The sequence below is a fragment of the Hemitrygon akajei genome, chromosome 16 (genome assembly GCF_048418815.1).
Source record: "Hemitrygon akajei chromosome 16, sHemAka1.3, whole genome shotgun sequence".
NCBI lineage: Eukaryota > Metazoa > Chordata > Chondrichthyes > Myliobatiformes > Dasyatidae > Hemitrygon > Hemitrygon akajei.
In genome coordinates this window covers 52,509,983-52,527,727 of record NC_133139.1, presented here as the reverse complement: position 1 = coordinate 52,527,727, position 17,745 = coordinate 52,509,983, and the positions used below count along the sequence as shown (strand labels likewise).

Sequence of the window (17,745 nt, the reverse complement as noted above, 5' to 3'; positions counted from 1 at the left end):
GGGAAGGGTGATGGGAACTCGGCGTGAAGGCTCCGTTCACAAGGACAGAGACTGGGCTGGGGGAGGAGGGCCATTTCGATCGGAATCCTTTGTGGACCAGGGTTGACAGGTCTCTGGCTCTCTGGTCCCGGAACCGTGTGTGTGTGGGGGGGGGGGGGGCGGGGGGAGGACTCACGGGTCCCGGTCTGGGGGCTGGGATTGACATGGTCTGGCCCCTAGCCCCTTGGTTTGGGAACGTAGAAAGAATGATACACCACATTATAATTGTGGGAGAGAGGGTCGCGGACGTCAGACCCGTAGGGAGCAGCGAGCGGGGCCCAGTGGAGTTTGGGGGAGGGGGAGTGGAGTTGGTCTAGTCATTGGGGTCCCGGCTGTCCTGTAGCGCCCACTGAACAAAGCGGCGGTTTCCAGATGTCGGGTCCAGGTCTCCTCCCCACACCTGTTCGTTGCTTTCTTTTGGGGGAATTTAACTCCCTGAAACCTGATGCCAGCGGAGTCTGGACCCTCAGCCCAAGACCCCATACTTCCGATTCCCCGTCCACCGACCTCAGAAATCTGCCAGACGCCCCCGTTCCAGTGCCCCCCCCCCCCCAGACCAGACGCCCGTCCTCTGTGTGGCAGACCAAACAACTTGTTTCCTTTGCACTGGACCCATCCCAACACACACGCCGTCCCTACGCCACGAGTTGTATCTGACATTCTCATTGACTCAGTGTGATGGGGAGGGTGTGTGGACCAGTGTACTCCGACATTCATCGCCTCGGTGTGTCCTTTTCCGGGACCAGACTCCCCAGTCATTGCTGAAAGTGAAGGGTGCGGAGTTTGTTTTGTGAGAGGACAGTGTCCGTGGCCCTTTGTGTGTATCTGTTTGTCTGTGTCTGTAGTAGACCCCAGTTAGCACAGATCGGCACCAACTTCTCCTCCACGCACCCTCGGTGCAGGCGCACCACAGGGCTGTGTGCTTAGCCCCCTGCTCTACTTGATTTACGGTGTAAATTTACACCTATTATTGCGTGGCTAAGTACAGCTCCAATAACAATTTAAATTTACTGATGACGTCACTGTTGGCCGAATCAGAAGTGTGGACGAATCGGCAAAAAGGAGGGAGGTAGAAAGTCTGGTTGAATGGTGTCACAACAACCTCTCACTCAGTAACAACACAACCAACGGGCATACAGGAGGAAGACGGAGGTGGATAGGTCAGTAGTTTAAATTCCTGGGCATTAGCATATCAGAGGATCTGTCTTAGATCAGCACGTGAGTGTCATCACAAAGAACACATGAAAATCATAAAACACTACAGCACAAAATCAGGCCCTTGTCATAAATCGAGTGTTGAATCAGGACCCAACTGCAGGACACAGACACTGGAGTCCTGGAAACAGGACCAGACAGAACCCAAGGACAGGACGGGAAGCAGTCTAGGCAGGGGAAGCAGGACCAGGACCAGGGACTGGGAACAAGGAGCCTGGGGTGGACTCCAAGCTCGAGACTAGACAAGGACCCAGAACCTGGGTCTTGCCTCGGGCTCGGACCCCCAAACCCAGGCGAGGACGTGACGAGGCTTGGCTAGGGACTTGGGGGCTAGGGTCGAGGCTCGAGGCTGCAGGCTTGGGGAACTCGGAGGCTGGAGCTAGGGGCAGACTGGGAACTGTACATCAACATGGAGCCGGGACTTATCCATCGACAAGCCAGGACTCATCTATCACTCCACACCAAGGTGGGGCAGGACCATCCGTCCGGTAACAGCAGAACAGCCTGACCTACCTGACAGAGGCAAAGACAAGACAGATCCCCCCCACAGGGCAACAGCAGAACATCCTGACTTACCCCACAGAGGCAAAGACAAGACAGATCCCCGCAGGCAACGGCAGAACAGCCTGACTTACCCCACAGAGGCAAGGACAAGACAAGACAGATCCCCCCACAGGGCAACAGCAGAACAGCCAGACTTACCCCACAGGGCAAGGACAGGAAGAGACAAACACCAGGGAATGACAGACAGTTCCACCTCTGCATCAGGGTAGCTCCGAGTAGCCGTTACAGCCGGCAGGCTTGGCTGGCTACAGAAACAACCGGATCCCTACCTAGCTCAGAGTGGATGATGGCCACCCAGCTGGCCCAGGAAACAGCTGAATCCCTACCACAATGCTCACCCTGACTACTACCAGCAAGGCTCACAGAAGCCATGGTTCTCCAACACAGCCCCAAGGATGGCAGAGTCCATTCAAGCCTTCCACCAACCATCTATGCCATGAGCATCTTGACAAGACAACAACAACCCCCCCAACCACACTCAATACCAGGGCCACTTATATTCCCGGTTCCAATATGAGCCTCAGGTGTTTCTAGTTAAGTCCAACCACAGCAAGGGACCACCGGAAAACTCGGAGTCCGCAGACCGGACCACGGACTTCGGACTGAACCACCACAGCCCTGCAGCCCTTCTACTTCATGCCAAACTATTATTTTGCCTAGTCCCAATGACCTGTACCTGGATCTCTGCCCAACATACCTCTCCTATCCATGTACCCAGACCCGTACCTGGATCACTGCCCAACATACCTCTCCTATCCATGTACCCAGACCTGTACCTGGATCTCTGCCCAACATATCTCTCCTATCCATGTACCCAGACCTGTACCTGGATCTCTGCCCAACATACCTCTCCTATCCATGTACCCAGACCTGTACCTGGATCACTGCCCAACATATCTCTCCTATCCATGTACCCAGACCTGTACCTGGATCTCTGCCCAACATACCTCTCCTATCCATGTACCCAGACCTGTACCTGGATCACTGCCCAACATATCTCTCCTATCCATGTACCCAGACCTGTACCTGGATCTCTGCCCAACATACCTCTCCTATCCATGTACCCAGACCCGTACCTGGATCACTGCCCAACATATCTCTCCTATCCATGTACCCAGACCTGTACCTGGATCTCTGCCCAACATACCTCTCCTATCCATGTACCCAGACCTGTACCTGGATCACTGCCCAACATATCTCTCCTATCCATGTACCCAGACCCGTACCTGGATCACTGCCCAACATACCTCTCCTATCCATGTACCCAGACCTGTACCTGGATCTCTGCCCAACATACCTCTCCTATCCATGTACCCAGACCTGTACCTGGATCTCTGCCCAACATACCTCTCCTATCCATGTACCCAGACCTGTACCTGGATCACTGCCCAACATACCTCTCCTATCCATGTACCCAGACCCGTACCTGGATCACTGCCCAACATACCTCTCCTATCCATGTACCCAGACCTGTACCTGGATCACTGCCCAACATACCTCTCCTATCCATGTACCCAGACCTGTACCTGGATCATTACCTTCCACACCTCTCTTATCCATGTACCTACTCAAATTTATCTTAAATGTTGAAACCAAACCTGCATCCACCACTTTGCCTGGCAACTCGTTCCACACTCTCTCCACACTCTTAGTGAAGAGGGTCTGCCTCATGTTCCCCTTAAATGTTTTTTTCTTTCACCCTTAGCTTGTGACCTCTAGTTCTAGTTTCAGCCAACGTCAATGAGAAAAGCCCGTTTTTATTTACTGTATGTATACTCCTCATGATTTTGTACACCCCTACAAATCTCTTCTCATCCTCTTACACTCTAGGGAATAAGGCTGTATCCTATTCAACCTTTCCCTATAATTCGGGTCCACAAGTCCTGGTAACATCCTTGTAAATTTTCTCTGTACTCTTTCAATCTCATGGTTTTGTACCTGTAGTTAGGTAACCAGAACTACATAATACTCCAAATTAGATATCACCAACATCTTATATTATACAACTTCAACATAACATCCCAACTCCTGTACTCAGTACTTTAATTTATGTGCCAAAAACTCTTTTTTTCAACTCTGTTTATCTGTGATGCCACTTTCAAGGAATTATGGGTCTGTATTCCCACATTCCTCTGTTTTAACACACTCCTCAGTGCTCTATCATTTAGCATGCAAGTCCTATCCTGATATGTCCTCCCAAAGTGGATGACCTCACATTTGTCTGCATTAAGTTCCATCTGTCATCTTTAGGCCCATATTTCCAGTCGGTCCAGATCCTTCTACAAGTTTTGATAGCCTTCCTTGCAGTCCACTACACCCCTAACCTTCATGTCGTCTGCAAATATGTTGATCCAGTTTACCACATTGTCATGCAGCTGTTGATATAGATGACAAACAACAATGGTCCAGCATGATCATTAGATGCAGATCTCTAGTTAGAGAGGCAACCATCTGTCTGGCTTCTTCCATGAAGTAAGCATCTAATCTAATTTACTATCTCATCCTGAATGTCAAACGACTGAACCTTCTTGATCAATCTCCCATGCAGAACATTAGCCTTGCTAATGTCCACTTGCTCTCCTTCAATAACATTCCTGGTAACCTACTCGAAAAACTCTATACCATTAGTTAGAAATGACCTACCATGCACAAAGCAATGTTGACCATCCCTAATCAATCCTATTCAAATACTCATATATCTGGTCCATTAGAATTACTTACAATAACTTTCACACTACTGATGTCAGGCTCACAGGACTATAACTGCATGGCTTATTCTTAGAACCTTTCTTAAACTACAGAATAACATCAGTTATCCTCCAGCACCTCACCTGTGGCTAAAGACATTTTAAATATCTCTGCTAGTGCTCCTGCATTTCTTCACTAGCCTCCCACAAGGTCCAAGGGAATGCCTTGTTAGGATCTAGGGATTTATCCACCTCAAGACAGCAAATGCCTTCTTTTCTGTAATCTGCATATGGTCGGTCCTCACAACTGTTTTGCCTCCCTGCTATAGACTCCGTGTCTGTCTCCTGAGTAACTATAGATGCAAAAAATAATTTAAGATCGCCCCACCTCTTTCGGCTCCATGCATAGGTGATCACTCTGAAGAAGACTGATTTTATCTCTTGCTGTCCTTTTGGTCTTAGCATATCTGTAGAAGCCTTGGGATTCTCCTTCACCTTGTCTGGCAGAGCAACTTCATGCCTTATTTTTGTTCTCCTGATTTCCTTCAGAAGTTTTCTCTTGCATTTCTTATATTCCTCAAGTACCTCATTTGTTCTTGCTGCCTGCACCTGCTATGTTTCTTCTTCTTCTCCTTCCCCTCCTCTCTATCTCTGTCTCTTTCTTCCCCTCCCCCACCCCCTGAACATATTTTCCAAACTTTATCCCATCCAGCCCTTTCTCAGTATGGTGGTCCCTGTCAATATATGGAAAGTTTAAATCACTTATTATCACAACCTTTTGCAACTGTCTGTGATGTCTCTATAAATTTGCTCCCCTAAATTCTGCTGACTATTGGGTGGTCTATAATACATTCCTTTTCTTATTCCTCAGTTCCATCTATATTGTTTCAGTAGGTGAACTCTCCTGTCTCTGCACTAACATGACATTTTTCTTGATTAACAGTGCCACTCTACCCCCTTTATTCCCTCACTCTCTATCATGTCTAAAACAACAGAAATCTGAAATGTTGAGCTGCCAGTCTTGCCTTTCCTGCAACCAAGTCTCATTAATCATAATTTCATGTGTTGATCCATGTCATAAGCTTATTTGCCTTCCTTATTTTCCTTGCATTCAAATAGATGGAACTCAGAACATTATTCACACCATGTTCAACCTTTTCTTGTCTTTGTATGTAGGCTTAACAACATCTTTTCCCACTCCACTTTCTTCTCTGATGCTTTGGTTCCTATTTCCCTGCAACTCTAATTTAAACCTCCCTGTGCAGTACTGATGAACATTCCCACTAGGATGTTAGTCCCCATTCAGTTCAGGTGCAAACCATCCTGCCTGTACAGTCTCACCTACCCTGGTAGAGAGCCCAATGATCCAAACATCTAAAGCTAATTCTCTTGCACCATCTCCTTAGCCACATGTTGAGCTGTATTATTTTCTTTTTTTCTGGCCTCACTCACATATGGCATGGGTAGCAATCCTGAGGTCACAACCTTTGCAGTCCTTCTAAGAACCAGAGCCGGTCTCAGAGCCAGAGACCTGACCACTGTAGCTTTCTTCTGCTGGGTCATCATCCCCAACAGTATCCAATGTGCTATACCTGTTATTGAGGGGAACGGTCACAGGGGTACTGTGCACTGGCTGCCTATCACATTTCCCCATCCTGATGGTCACCCAGTTACTTTTGTCCTGCACCTTAAGTGTACCTACTTCCCTGTAATACCTGTCAATCAACCCCTCAGCCTACCAAGTGATCTGTAGTTCATCCAGCTCCATCTCCAATTCCTTAACACAGTCTGTAAGAAGCTGTAGCTGGAAATACTTCTTGCAGGTGTAGTCATCCCACAAGATGAATATTCCACTATCCTGCTTTGCATTCCCATTGCTCTACCTGTGCAACAAGAAAGAAAGTTAGTTACCGGTACTTGAAATCTTTGCTTCTCCTTGCCAAAGCCTCAACTCCCCACAATAACACTGGCTCACTCACATAATGGCCATTCCATTTCATTCTAACTTTTTATTGGCTCTTATCTGATTACCCCAAGATCTGTGGCACAGAGAATATCCTGATTGCCCCCAGTCATTTATTTTCAAGCTCCTGCTACGCACACTGGAAGTTCAAAGTACATTTATTATCAAAGTATGTATACAATACATCCTTGAGATTTGACTCCTTCCAGGCAGCCACAAACAAAGAAATCCAATAAAACCCATTAAAATAAGAAGACCGTTAAACACACAGTGTGCGAAAGCAAACTGTGCAAACAATGACAATAAGCAAATAACTTTCAGAACTGAAGTTCATGAAAGTGAGTCTACAGCTACGAAGCCAGACCCAGCTGATCCAGGAGCCTGTTAACTGCAGGCCACAGCCTCAGTTCAGTGCAGAGATGAGTAAACCTCATGAGCAGTGAGCTGTGAGCCATTGACTTTGTCGTGGTTTTTTGTGCTTTTCAAATGACCAGGAGACGCAGAAAATTCTTCAAGAAGGGTTAAACTTTAATTTGCAAATCAAAGTTGAGACAGTCATTGAGCTGGTCGCTGGCTGCCTTCCGATTTTCGGACCCAGCCGCTTTTTAAAGCAAACCTGGTTTAGCTGCATTAACATATCCAAGCAGTGCATATCACAGTGCATCCGTTACTATTGTTTTTACCTATTGACTTATTCATTCTAGTCTGACTATATAGTTTTAATTACACAGCAGACAAGTTCAAAGCAAAATATCCCTTAGCTACCTTTCATTAACACATATTGTCTCCTACATAGCTTTAGTTACACAGCTGACACGTTCAAAGCAAAATATCCCTTAGCTACTTTTTATTAACACCTATTGTCTCTACATTCAATTGGATACATGCAGAGCCCATAGCAAATTTCAGAGCTGACTGCCTCTGATTAGCATATATTAACACATCATTGTCTTTTAGCATTTCACAGTTTTGGTTACACAGCAACTTCACAGCTGGCGACCGCTCCCAGCCACCTCTCCCTAGCATATACCAACACACCATAGTTTATAGCATTAAGTTTTATACTCCATAATATTCATATTCTCCAATATATCCCCCCTTTGAGACCCCTCTGGGTCTCACACTCACACAGAGAGAAGACTAAGAGTCTGCGCACAAAAGCCCCAATAAACGCAAGCGTATTCCCAATCTCGGGTGAAACTATAATTTCCTGCGCCAGGACCTCAAAGTATTCTCTCCCGGTTACCCTGGGCCGCTGAGCCAAAAACCTGTCCCTTTTTTCCGAGACAGGGAAAAAGACTCAAAAGCCCTTACAATCTACTCCCACACCGCCGTTTTGCTCCTGTTCATCCTGCAGGTGTTGTAGGCTGTAACGATACATTGTCAGTGTTTCTGTCTCCACTACGCTAGCTTCGGCAATCGTCATGAACATCGGAAACTGTTTGGTTGCAGCACGCACTACAAGAGATTTGAGACAAGAAAGAAAACAGCACAGCACAGCACAAGCACACAGCTCAACAATACAATACTGACAGTTATTGCTACTTTAGTCATCCATGCTCCCCATCCTCCGAGTCTACTTTCTAACCAATCAAAGAACTGATGTCCGAACCCTGCATTCTGTTGGACCTCCGTCCGCAGATTCCTTAACTTATCCATTGCTCTGGTGAAAGACCCTTCTGGGCTAGTATTGTTCGGTATGAAAGTGCAGCATTGTTCTCCAAACATTACACACACCCCCCTTCTCTGCCAAAAGCCAAACCAGTACCTGTTTTGCCACGCTACCCTGCTAGTTGCATCCAGCTGTTGCCCTAAGGCCTCCAGTGCATCATCGGTGTAGTTGATGAACCTCTGTTGATTATAGTATATATAGTTTATTCATTCAACATTTTTGCTTACCCCTATCACAGGTATGATAGCTTCCCAGTGAGCATCTCGTGCGGTGTCAGGCATGTTATTCGATTAGTTTGCATGCGGTAACTCATCAATGCTAACGGTAAAGCATCGACCCAATTAAATTTAGTATCTGCACAAATTTTGTTTAATTTGGCTTTCAGGGTTCCATTAATTCTCTCCACCATGCCCTGCGACTGAGGGTGGTATACACATCCAAACCTCTGCTTTATCCTCAGCGCCTGTAGTACCAGTTTGACCACTTTCTGGATAAAAGCTGAACCATTGTCTGAACTAACTTCTGTAGGGATTCCAAACCTGGGGATTACTTCATTTGTCAGGAATTTTACCACTGTCTTTATCATGTCTACGTAATCGATCACTAAATGTTTAAATGGTCCTTCAGGTACAGGAATGTGGCCTATTGGGGTTGTAATTCCCTTTCGAACATTATTCTGTGCGCATACCTCGCACCGTGATAAGACGAAGTCCACTGAAGCCTGTAAATAAGGTGACCAAAAACCATCCTTCTTTATTTTCCTTATCACTTCCCCCTTTGCACAATGGTCCATCCCATGCGCTTCTGAAATCAGAATCGTCAGTAGAGGGGTGGGCGCTACCAACAAACCGTCTTCCGTGCTCCACAAGCCTTCTGGGTTCTGCTTGGCCCCCCCTTTTTCTCCACATTGTCTGTTCTGCCAAAGTTGCCTTACCTTGTATTTCAATTAGGTCCTCCACGTCAGGTTCTGGAGTTAGGCTTACCTGGGTGGCAATGACGGCTGACGTACATCCAGACGCTTTTCTAGCTGCCTCATCTGCAGCTTGATTTCCCTTTGTTTTTACAGCGTTTCCCTTTTTATGTGCCTGGCATTTTACTATAGCCAATGCTTTAGGTTTCATTATGGCTTTTATTAAGTCTAGAATTTGCTGACAATGTTGTATGGGATCTCCGCTACTTTTTTTAAAAAACCTCTCTGCGTCCACACTGCCCCGAACAAATGGCATACTCCATGAGCATATGCTGAATCAGTATAGGTGTCTACTGTCTCACCTTCCATCATTTCACACGCAGCTGTCAAAGCTTTGAGTTCTGCTAGTTGGGCGGAACACGGTTGGGGACAGGACTCCATCCTAATAATCTTATAACTCGACTGATCCTGTTGCACCACTGAGAATCCTGCGTGATTTCCATCATAGTCCCTATAACAAGAGCCATCTACGAACAGAACCTGTTTATCTATCTCCTCTAGTGGTTCTGACCGTAAATCTGCTCTCAATTTGGCAAATGCCATCGTCTTCCCTACACAATCATGGGGTTCTCCTTCATAGTCTAAAGGGATAAAATCGGCTATATTACTGGTAGTGCATCTCTGTATAGTTATGTCAGGAAATGTCAATAGCATCTGATACGCTGCTATCCTGGCTGGCGTTAGCACAAATTTCCCTCTTTCCAGCAATTCTGCTACTTTGTGGTGTGTGTACAGAGTTACGGGATAGCCCAGGGTTACCGATGATGCCTTTTCATATGCATAGTACAGCGCCGCCAATCCCTGATAACAGGGTGGGTACCCCTGAGCCACTTCATCTAGTCTCGTACTGTAGTATGCTATCGGCTGCTTTGCTTTTCCTGTGCCTGCCTCTTGTGTTAGAACCGCTGTAACATAACCCTCCTGTCGATTGGATACATACAAATAAAAGACCTTCTCGTAATTGGGCAAAGCTAATGCTGGTGCTGACTGCAATTCCTGCTTAATAGTACTGAAAGCTATCTCCGCCTCTCCATTCCACTGTAAGCCGTTCTTCAACTTTGTATGTCCTGCTTCTTTCATTATCTTTCTTAAAGGTGCCACAATCTCAGCATATTCTCCTATCCAATCTGAGCTGTACCCTGCCATTCCCAAAAATGTCATCTGCCCTACAGTCTGGGGTTTTGGGGCCTTAGCTATTGCCTCAATCTGATCTGGTGCTATCGCTTTCACTCCCTTGGATATTACCCTGCCTAAGTATTCCACTTGCTGCATGCAGAATTGCAGTTTCTTTTTGGATACTTTATGTCCTCCGTGCGCTAGCTTCTCTAACAGTTATAGTGTCCTGCTTACACTGTTCCTCGCTGTGGGAGCAAATCAACAGGTCATCCACATATTGTAACAATGTACTTCCCAACGGCAAGCCCTCTAGGTCTGCCTTCAATACCTGATTAAAAATGTGTAGTGAATGTTTAAATCCTTGCGGCATTCTGGTATAGGTATACTGGGCGCCTCTGTAGGTAAATGCAAACAAATACTGACATTGCTCAGCCAGAGGAATGCTGAAGAAAGCCGAACATAAATCGATCACTGAAAAGTGGCTTGCTTCTGGTGGAACGTTAGTCAGAAGCGTGTGTGGGTTAGGGACTACCGCTGGCCAGTCCTCTACCACATCGTTTACCGCTCGCAAATCATGCACCAATCTCCACTTAGATTTATCTGCTTTTAATACCGGCAACAACGGGGTATTGCATGGACTGTGTGTTCTTTTAAGTACACCTATTTCAAGCAACCCCTGCACTGTCGACGATATTCCTTCTTCCGCTTCTGGTCTTAGTGGGTATCGTGGTCTCCTGGGTGGAATTGCTCCTCTCTTTAGCTTTATTTCCACCAGACTAGCTGTTTTTATTTTCCCTACGTCCGCGTCATGCTGTGACCACAGAATAGACGGCAACTCATCTAACCCCTTATCTTTCTGCTGGCCTCTTTCTTTTCCCAGCACGGGCATGTGTGGTTGGGGAGTTATTTTGACCTCTCTCACTGTCCCTACCATATCTACACTTACCATTATTTTAATACAATTGTTGTCTTCTGATATCCACACCGCTGGCCTGATTTTCCTCCACACTGTTACGGTTTCAGCACTCTTAACTAAAGGTCCTAAGTCTGTAGACTGATATCCCTTATTTATCAACAACGTTACGTGGGGCGCCGCCTCCGGTATCCTGTACCATTTTTCTAAAAAGGTGTTCCACTTAACTTGTAGAGCTGCCCCTTGCTTTCCAATTATCACAGCCTCCCCTTCCAGGTGCTGCTGGGTACATGCCTCCAGGTGCCATCTCTCCTCTAACTCCCTGTCCTGTGTCTCGTCAAAAATCACTGTACAATGTAGCTCAGATTTGGGCACTACAGCCCTAGGTAATATAGCCTGCACGCCCTTTTTCCATTTTTCCCAGGTTTCCTAAATCTGGTCTGCGATGTCTCCTATCCAAAAGACATTAGCCTTCTTGTCTTCTTGCACTATCAATTGAGCCCCTGCTCTTTTCACACTCAGCCCATTTCTGGTGCATTCTAATTTTAATTCCAGTTTCAACAAGGCATCTCTGCCTAACAAATTAATCGGAGTCCCTTTAAATACTAGCACCGGCAAAACAATTTCTTTATTTCCCATTCTCAACCGCACTGGAGCCGTGCTCTGTGTTAATTGTGTTTTCCCCGAGAACCCTACTGTCTTAACAAACTTTCCTGACATGGGAAGGTGAAGGGCATACTGTGGCTGTACGCAAGTGTACGTGGCTCCAGTATCTATCATCATTGGTGTCAGTTGCCCTTCTAACATAACCTGAACAATGGGTTCCTCATCTGCCTCCCTTGTTATCATTGGGTAATGTCCCTTCCCACTCAAGTTCTCGGGGCACCCCTAATACCTCGCATAGGGGTTCACAGGTCCGCTTGGGCCGGTGGGGGCTAGTCCTTGGCTAAACTTTAGTTCCCTTCTTATCGGTTCCTGCTGGTGTGTGACAGGCCATGGTGTAAACGGACAATCTCTTCTCATGTGACCTGGCTGATTACATTCCCAGCACAATCTCTCTACCTCTCTTTCCCACTGTCTTCTCACTGGTCTCCTTTGCCCATAGCTCCTCTGTCCCCCTCCTTGGGACTTCCAGTCCTGTCTGGGCTGTTTGAATTTAGTTTGTTCCTGATAGAACATTTGTGGGGATGCTCCCTCAAAGTTAATTATTGGCATGGGGTTTTCCAGCCCTTGTCTTACAGTATGATCGGCCCCTCCATATAGCAGTGTTTTGTCCAGTTCAGTAGCTGTACTCGAACCGGTGGTTGTTGGCAGCATCTTTTTATTTTTCTCTTTTTCCTTCTTTTTGAGTTCTTCGAGCTGCATTTGTGTTAACTTTCCTTGCACCTCTTCCTGCTGCTCAGCCAACCTTTGTTTGTCTTTCCGGTATTTCTCAACGGCATGGACTACGTGGTCTCTAAATTCTTGTGGGGTCTTTGACGTTAGCCCAACCACCTCCTCCAGTTTGGATTTTACTTGTGGAGGCATTGCATCCAAAATGCTATGTCGGAACAGTGAGGTCATAAATAAGCTGTTCTCCACCTCTTGCTCAGTCTCCAGTCTCCACCTTTTCAACTGGTTTTCTACGTAGGCTGCTGGGTTTTCAGTGTCTCCCAGTGGATCCCCTTTTAAGGCTTTGGGGTCCACTTTGGGTGGATAAAGCTTTCTGAGGGCCTGCCATACCCTCTGCCTCACTCTGTCAAACCCGTCTCCATCAGTTCTTGGGTCGGTCGAGTTTTACTATGCCAGCCATTTCCATTAGTTCGTTAAATTTGGAGGTTCCCATCAACCTTATCAACAGTGCCTTCAAATCTCCCATAGCCAATAATCGTCCTGCTATTTCTTCCTCAAAGGCTCTAATCCATTTCCCTGCTCCTTCATGTAAATTGGGCAGAGTGTTTTTCAGTCCTTCTAGGTCCTGGGATCCCCAAGGGATATACTGCACTTGTCCTGATCCTTTAACTAACAACGGCATCATTCTTCCTCCTCCTTCCCACCTGCCCTAGCTTTCCTCCTCCCCTGACTCCCCATCTGTCTCTGGGTATGTCTTTACTGCCTCCCACACAAATGTCTCCGGGGTTCTGCTCTTCCCTCGGTCTCCCTGTGGAGTCCTTCCTTTCTGTCTTGATTCAATACCTGGTTGGCCCCTTGAATATTTTTCACATCTCTCCTGGTAATTCAATTTTTGTAACTTATGTGACTCTCTCTCTACTTCCACGAGCCGCTCCCCTACTGCCTCCTTCTGTCCTTCTAGGCTTCAGCCCCCTACCTCTTCCCCATAAATTCTCACATCCTCTCTCTCTCTCCACTTAACTCTTGCTCCTCCAATGAGTCACCTTCTCTAGTCTGTTTATTTCTATGGTATAATCGATACTCCTCATATTCCTTCGCCTCCCTCAAGTATTTCATCCGTTCAATCTGTTCTTGCATTTCTCTCTGTACCTGTTCTATCTTTATCTTTTCTGCCTGTATCTCCTGCCATATCGCCGCTTTTTCCTTCTCATATTGTTTTTTCTCCTCCTCATTATCCCAAACCTGTACTTCTCCCTGCATGTTTACTGTTCCCGTTAGCATGGGGCACTGCTTAGGGGTTCCTTCCTCATTATAGGGAGGGGGGTTTTCTGTTTCTTTCGCATCCGGGTACGGAGCTGAAGCCAGCCTCTCACTGTACCTTTCTCTCTCTCTCTCTCTAACAGGCTGTTTCTCCAGCACCTCTGTATCTTTCTCACTTGCAATCAATATTCTACCTGTCCTCCTCAGCCTTTCTCCCTCCGTTCTAAAGAGTTTTAGCACTTCCATTTCTTGTTCTCTTTTTTGCTCCCTTTTCTTAGATTTATCTTTTGATTTGTACTTTTTAGTTAGTTCCTCCATTTCTTCGCACAAACTTACATCAAATGTTCCTTCTTTTGGCCACCTTGTGACCAGGTTTTTGGTTCTTTTTTCCCATTTTTCTGAAGTTTTTGTGATCTCATTTTGAAAAAATGGGAATTTTTTGCTCAGAATCTCTACTGCTGTTCCTTTACCTGTCATGTTATTCTCTCTTGTTAATGTATTTCAGAGATTCACAGTTTGTTTACTGGATAATATTATTTACTCTAATTCTACACCTATTCTAACACCTCGCCCGAGCAGACCCTTCTTCTCTTAAGGCGGTAACCGCGAGGACTTTTCCCTAATTCTATTCTAACACCTCGCCCGAGCAGACCCTTCTTCTCTTAAGGCAGTAACCTCGAGGACTTTTTCCCTTATTCTATTCTAACACCTCGCCCGAGCAGACCCTTCTTCTCTTAAGGCAGTAACCTCGAGGACTTTTTCCCTTATTCTATTCTAACACCTCGCCCGAGCAGACCCTTCTTCTCTTAAGGCAGTAACCTCGAGGACTTTTTCCCTTATTCTATTCTAACACCTCGCCCGAGCAGACCCTTCTTCTCTTAAGGCGGTAACTGCGAGGACTTTTTCCCTAATTCTATTCTAACACCTCGCCCGAGCAGACCCTTCTTCTCTTAAGGCGGTAACCTCGAGGACTTTTTCCCTAATTCTATTCTAACACCTCACCCGAGCAGACCCTTCTTCTCTTAAGGCGGTAACCGCGAGGACTTTTTCCCTAATTCTATTCTAACACCTCGCCCGAGCAGACCCTTCTTCTCTTAAGGCGGTAACCGCGAGGACTTTTTCTTAACGTATTATCTTATTTGTACTTACCCTCACTGCAGTGTTCTTGAGCAATCCTCTGAGCCTCCTCTGTTAACCCCCAATTCTGCCAGATTCTTTGGACCGGAGAGACCCTTTGGCAGCGGTTCCACACTTCCGAGACTCCAAGACCTCCTCAAAGCCAACAGAATTCTTAGTCCAAATTGTCGCAAAAAAGCGCTTTTCTTTTGTTTTGGGTGCACCCTTAATTCTGTTAGCCTTGTGGGGGTCCCTAGAGGACTGGGAAGCGTTCCCAATCTGCCGCTTCCCTTCCGCGGGTCTCTGCCCGATCCTGCCGACTGACGCCAATTATGTCGTGGTTTTTCGTGCTTTTCAAATGACCAGGAGACGCAGAAAATTCTTCAAGAAGGGTTAAACTTTAATTTGCAAATCAAAGTTGAGACAGTCATTGAGCTGGTCGCTGGCTGCCTTCCGATTTTCGGACCCAGCCGCTTTTTAAAGCAAACCTGGTTTAGCTGCATTAACATATCCAAGCAGTGCATATCACAGTGCATCCGTTACTATTGTTTTTACCTATTGACTTATTCATTCTAGTCTGACTATATAGTTTTAATTACACAGCAGACAAGTTCAAAGCAAAATATCCCTTAGCTACCTTTCATTAACACATATTGTCTCCTACATAGCTTTAGTTACACAGCTGACACGTTCAAAGCAAAATATCCCTTAGCTACTTTTTATTAACACCTATTGTCTCTACATTCAATTGGATACATGCAGAGCCCATAGCAAATTTCAGAGCTGACTACCTCTGATTAGCATATATTAACACATCATTGTCTTTTAGCATTTCACACAGTTTTGGTTACACAGCAACTTCACAGCTGGCGACCGCTCCCAGCCACCTCTCCCTAGCATATACCAACACACCATAGTTTTTAGCATTAAGTTTTATACTCCATAATATTCATATTCTCTAATAACTTCTAGTGACCTGTGGCATGCAGAAGGCAGGTCAGCACCTGTACTTTCCTAAGAGTTTGTGTGGATTCATCATGTCATCAAAAACATTAACAAACTCTGAAGATGCACAGCAGAGAGTATCCTAACTAGTGCATCACAGTCTGATATTGAAACACCAGGAACAGAAAGGGCTACATCAGTGTTTCCCAACCCTTTTTGCCCAATGTCCCCCCCCAAAGAACCTTCATACCTGCCAACACCCCTCTTAGGCATGATATACTTTCTGGCACTCCCATAGTGTAAAAACATGTCTACCATATGCTAACAAGAGAAAAATTATTCTGCTTTAATTTTTATTTTCCTTTAAATCTAGCTTTCACCTGTGCGCTGCACTGCAGCTTCGATATCAATGTGATCTTGAACTTGATGGTTTAGCAAGAGCTGAAATATCTGGTTCAAGTTGTGACAGCAAAAGTCTTAACCCTCCAAGCATAATGATGTCCATGTGGTTTCTGCTTTTTGTGAGTATGTGGTTCACTGCATTGAAGACTCTTTCAACAAGGTGGGAGGATGGAAATGCAATGAAGAGCAGTCTGGCTTTTCTCAGGTGACTAGGAAACTTCATATGACAGTGTAGCCGCATACCACAAAAGTCGACATTTTTGAAAACATTTTTGCTTTTTCATCATTCTCTTCCTGTTCTTCCACCTTGCAAAGAAATGGGTTAATTACCCAGTCTGGAATTTCCAGATCGTTTAAGTCCTTGAATCAATTCTGAAAATCCTTCTTCAGTAATTGCAGGTGTAAGCAGTATTCTTGCAAATCACTGTCTGTGAAAGAGAGTGCCATACTTTCCATGCAGGGAAACTGTGAGAACATCCTTCTCCCAATCTTTTGCTTATGCATTTACTATTTTCTGATAAAAGTGGACACTGCACTTTTTGCCCAGATTAAATTGAAAATCTTACTCTGCAGTTTCATATTTAGTATGTTTATTTAATCATAGAGATCAGCTATCTATGTCACATCTCCACCTAGTTCAATCTTGTTTCCCAAGCTCTTGTCAACTTTGAGCAAAAATTCAACCACAGTGTCCAAAAGATCAAAGAAATGTTTTAAGCAGCAGCCTTTTGATAGCCAAAACACTTCAGTGTGAAGAAGCAAGTACTCAAACTCTTCGTTGTTATCTTGGCATAACTGGTGAAATATTTTGCTGTTTAATGGATGAACTTTAATTTTGTTGATAGTAGATATTTCAAGAGTCATGCTTGAAAAAAAGTCGCTGGCTGAGATTTTTGGCTGCAAGATGTTGATGATGAATTGCACAGTGGACTGCTAACAGACTTGAAATTTCTTTTTTCATAAATGCCACTAAATCAGTATGGTGACCTGTCATATATGGTGCTCCAGCTGTTAAACAATAAATCATGTTCCTAATCAAAGCAACACGTACAACAAGCTAGAGGAACTCAGCAGATCGAGCAGCATCCGTGGAAACGAGCAGTCAACTTTTCGGGCCGAGACCCTTCGTCCCGGCCCGTCCTGATGAAGGGTCTTGGCCCAAAATGTTGACTGCTCGATTCCACGGATGCTGCCCAACCTGCTGAATTCCTCCAGCATGTTGTTCGTGTTGCTTTGACCACAGCATCTGCAGTGTACTTTGTGTTTAATGTTCCTAATCAAAATACTTTTATCTTCAATATATATTTTGAGCTTGTCATAGATTGATTCTCAGTTGATATTTGTTTTTAACTTTTTATGAAAGAGAACCTCTTCAAAAACTTCTATAGGAAGAAGTACAGTCGATGTTTCAGGCCGAGACCCTTTGTCAGGACTAACTGAAAGAAAAGATAGTAAGAGATTTGAAAGTAGTGGGGTGAGGGGAGGGGGAAATCCAAAATGAGACTCCTATCATTTCGGATTTCCCCCTCCTCCTCCTACTTTCAAATCTCT

General features: G+C 45.5%; 1 pseudogene; it reads left to right on the top strand.

The window, feature by feature from the left end:
* The window catches only part of LOC140740047 (lipoprotein lipase-like), an 80,004-nt pseudogene that overhangs the window by 454 nt on the left and 61,805 nt on the right, over positions 1 to 17,745 (top strand).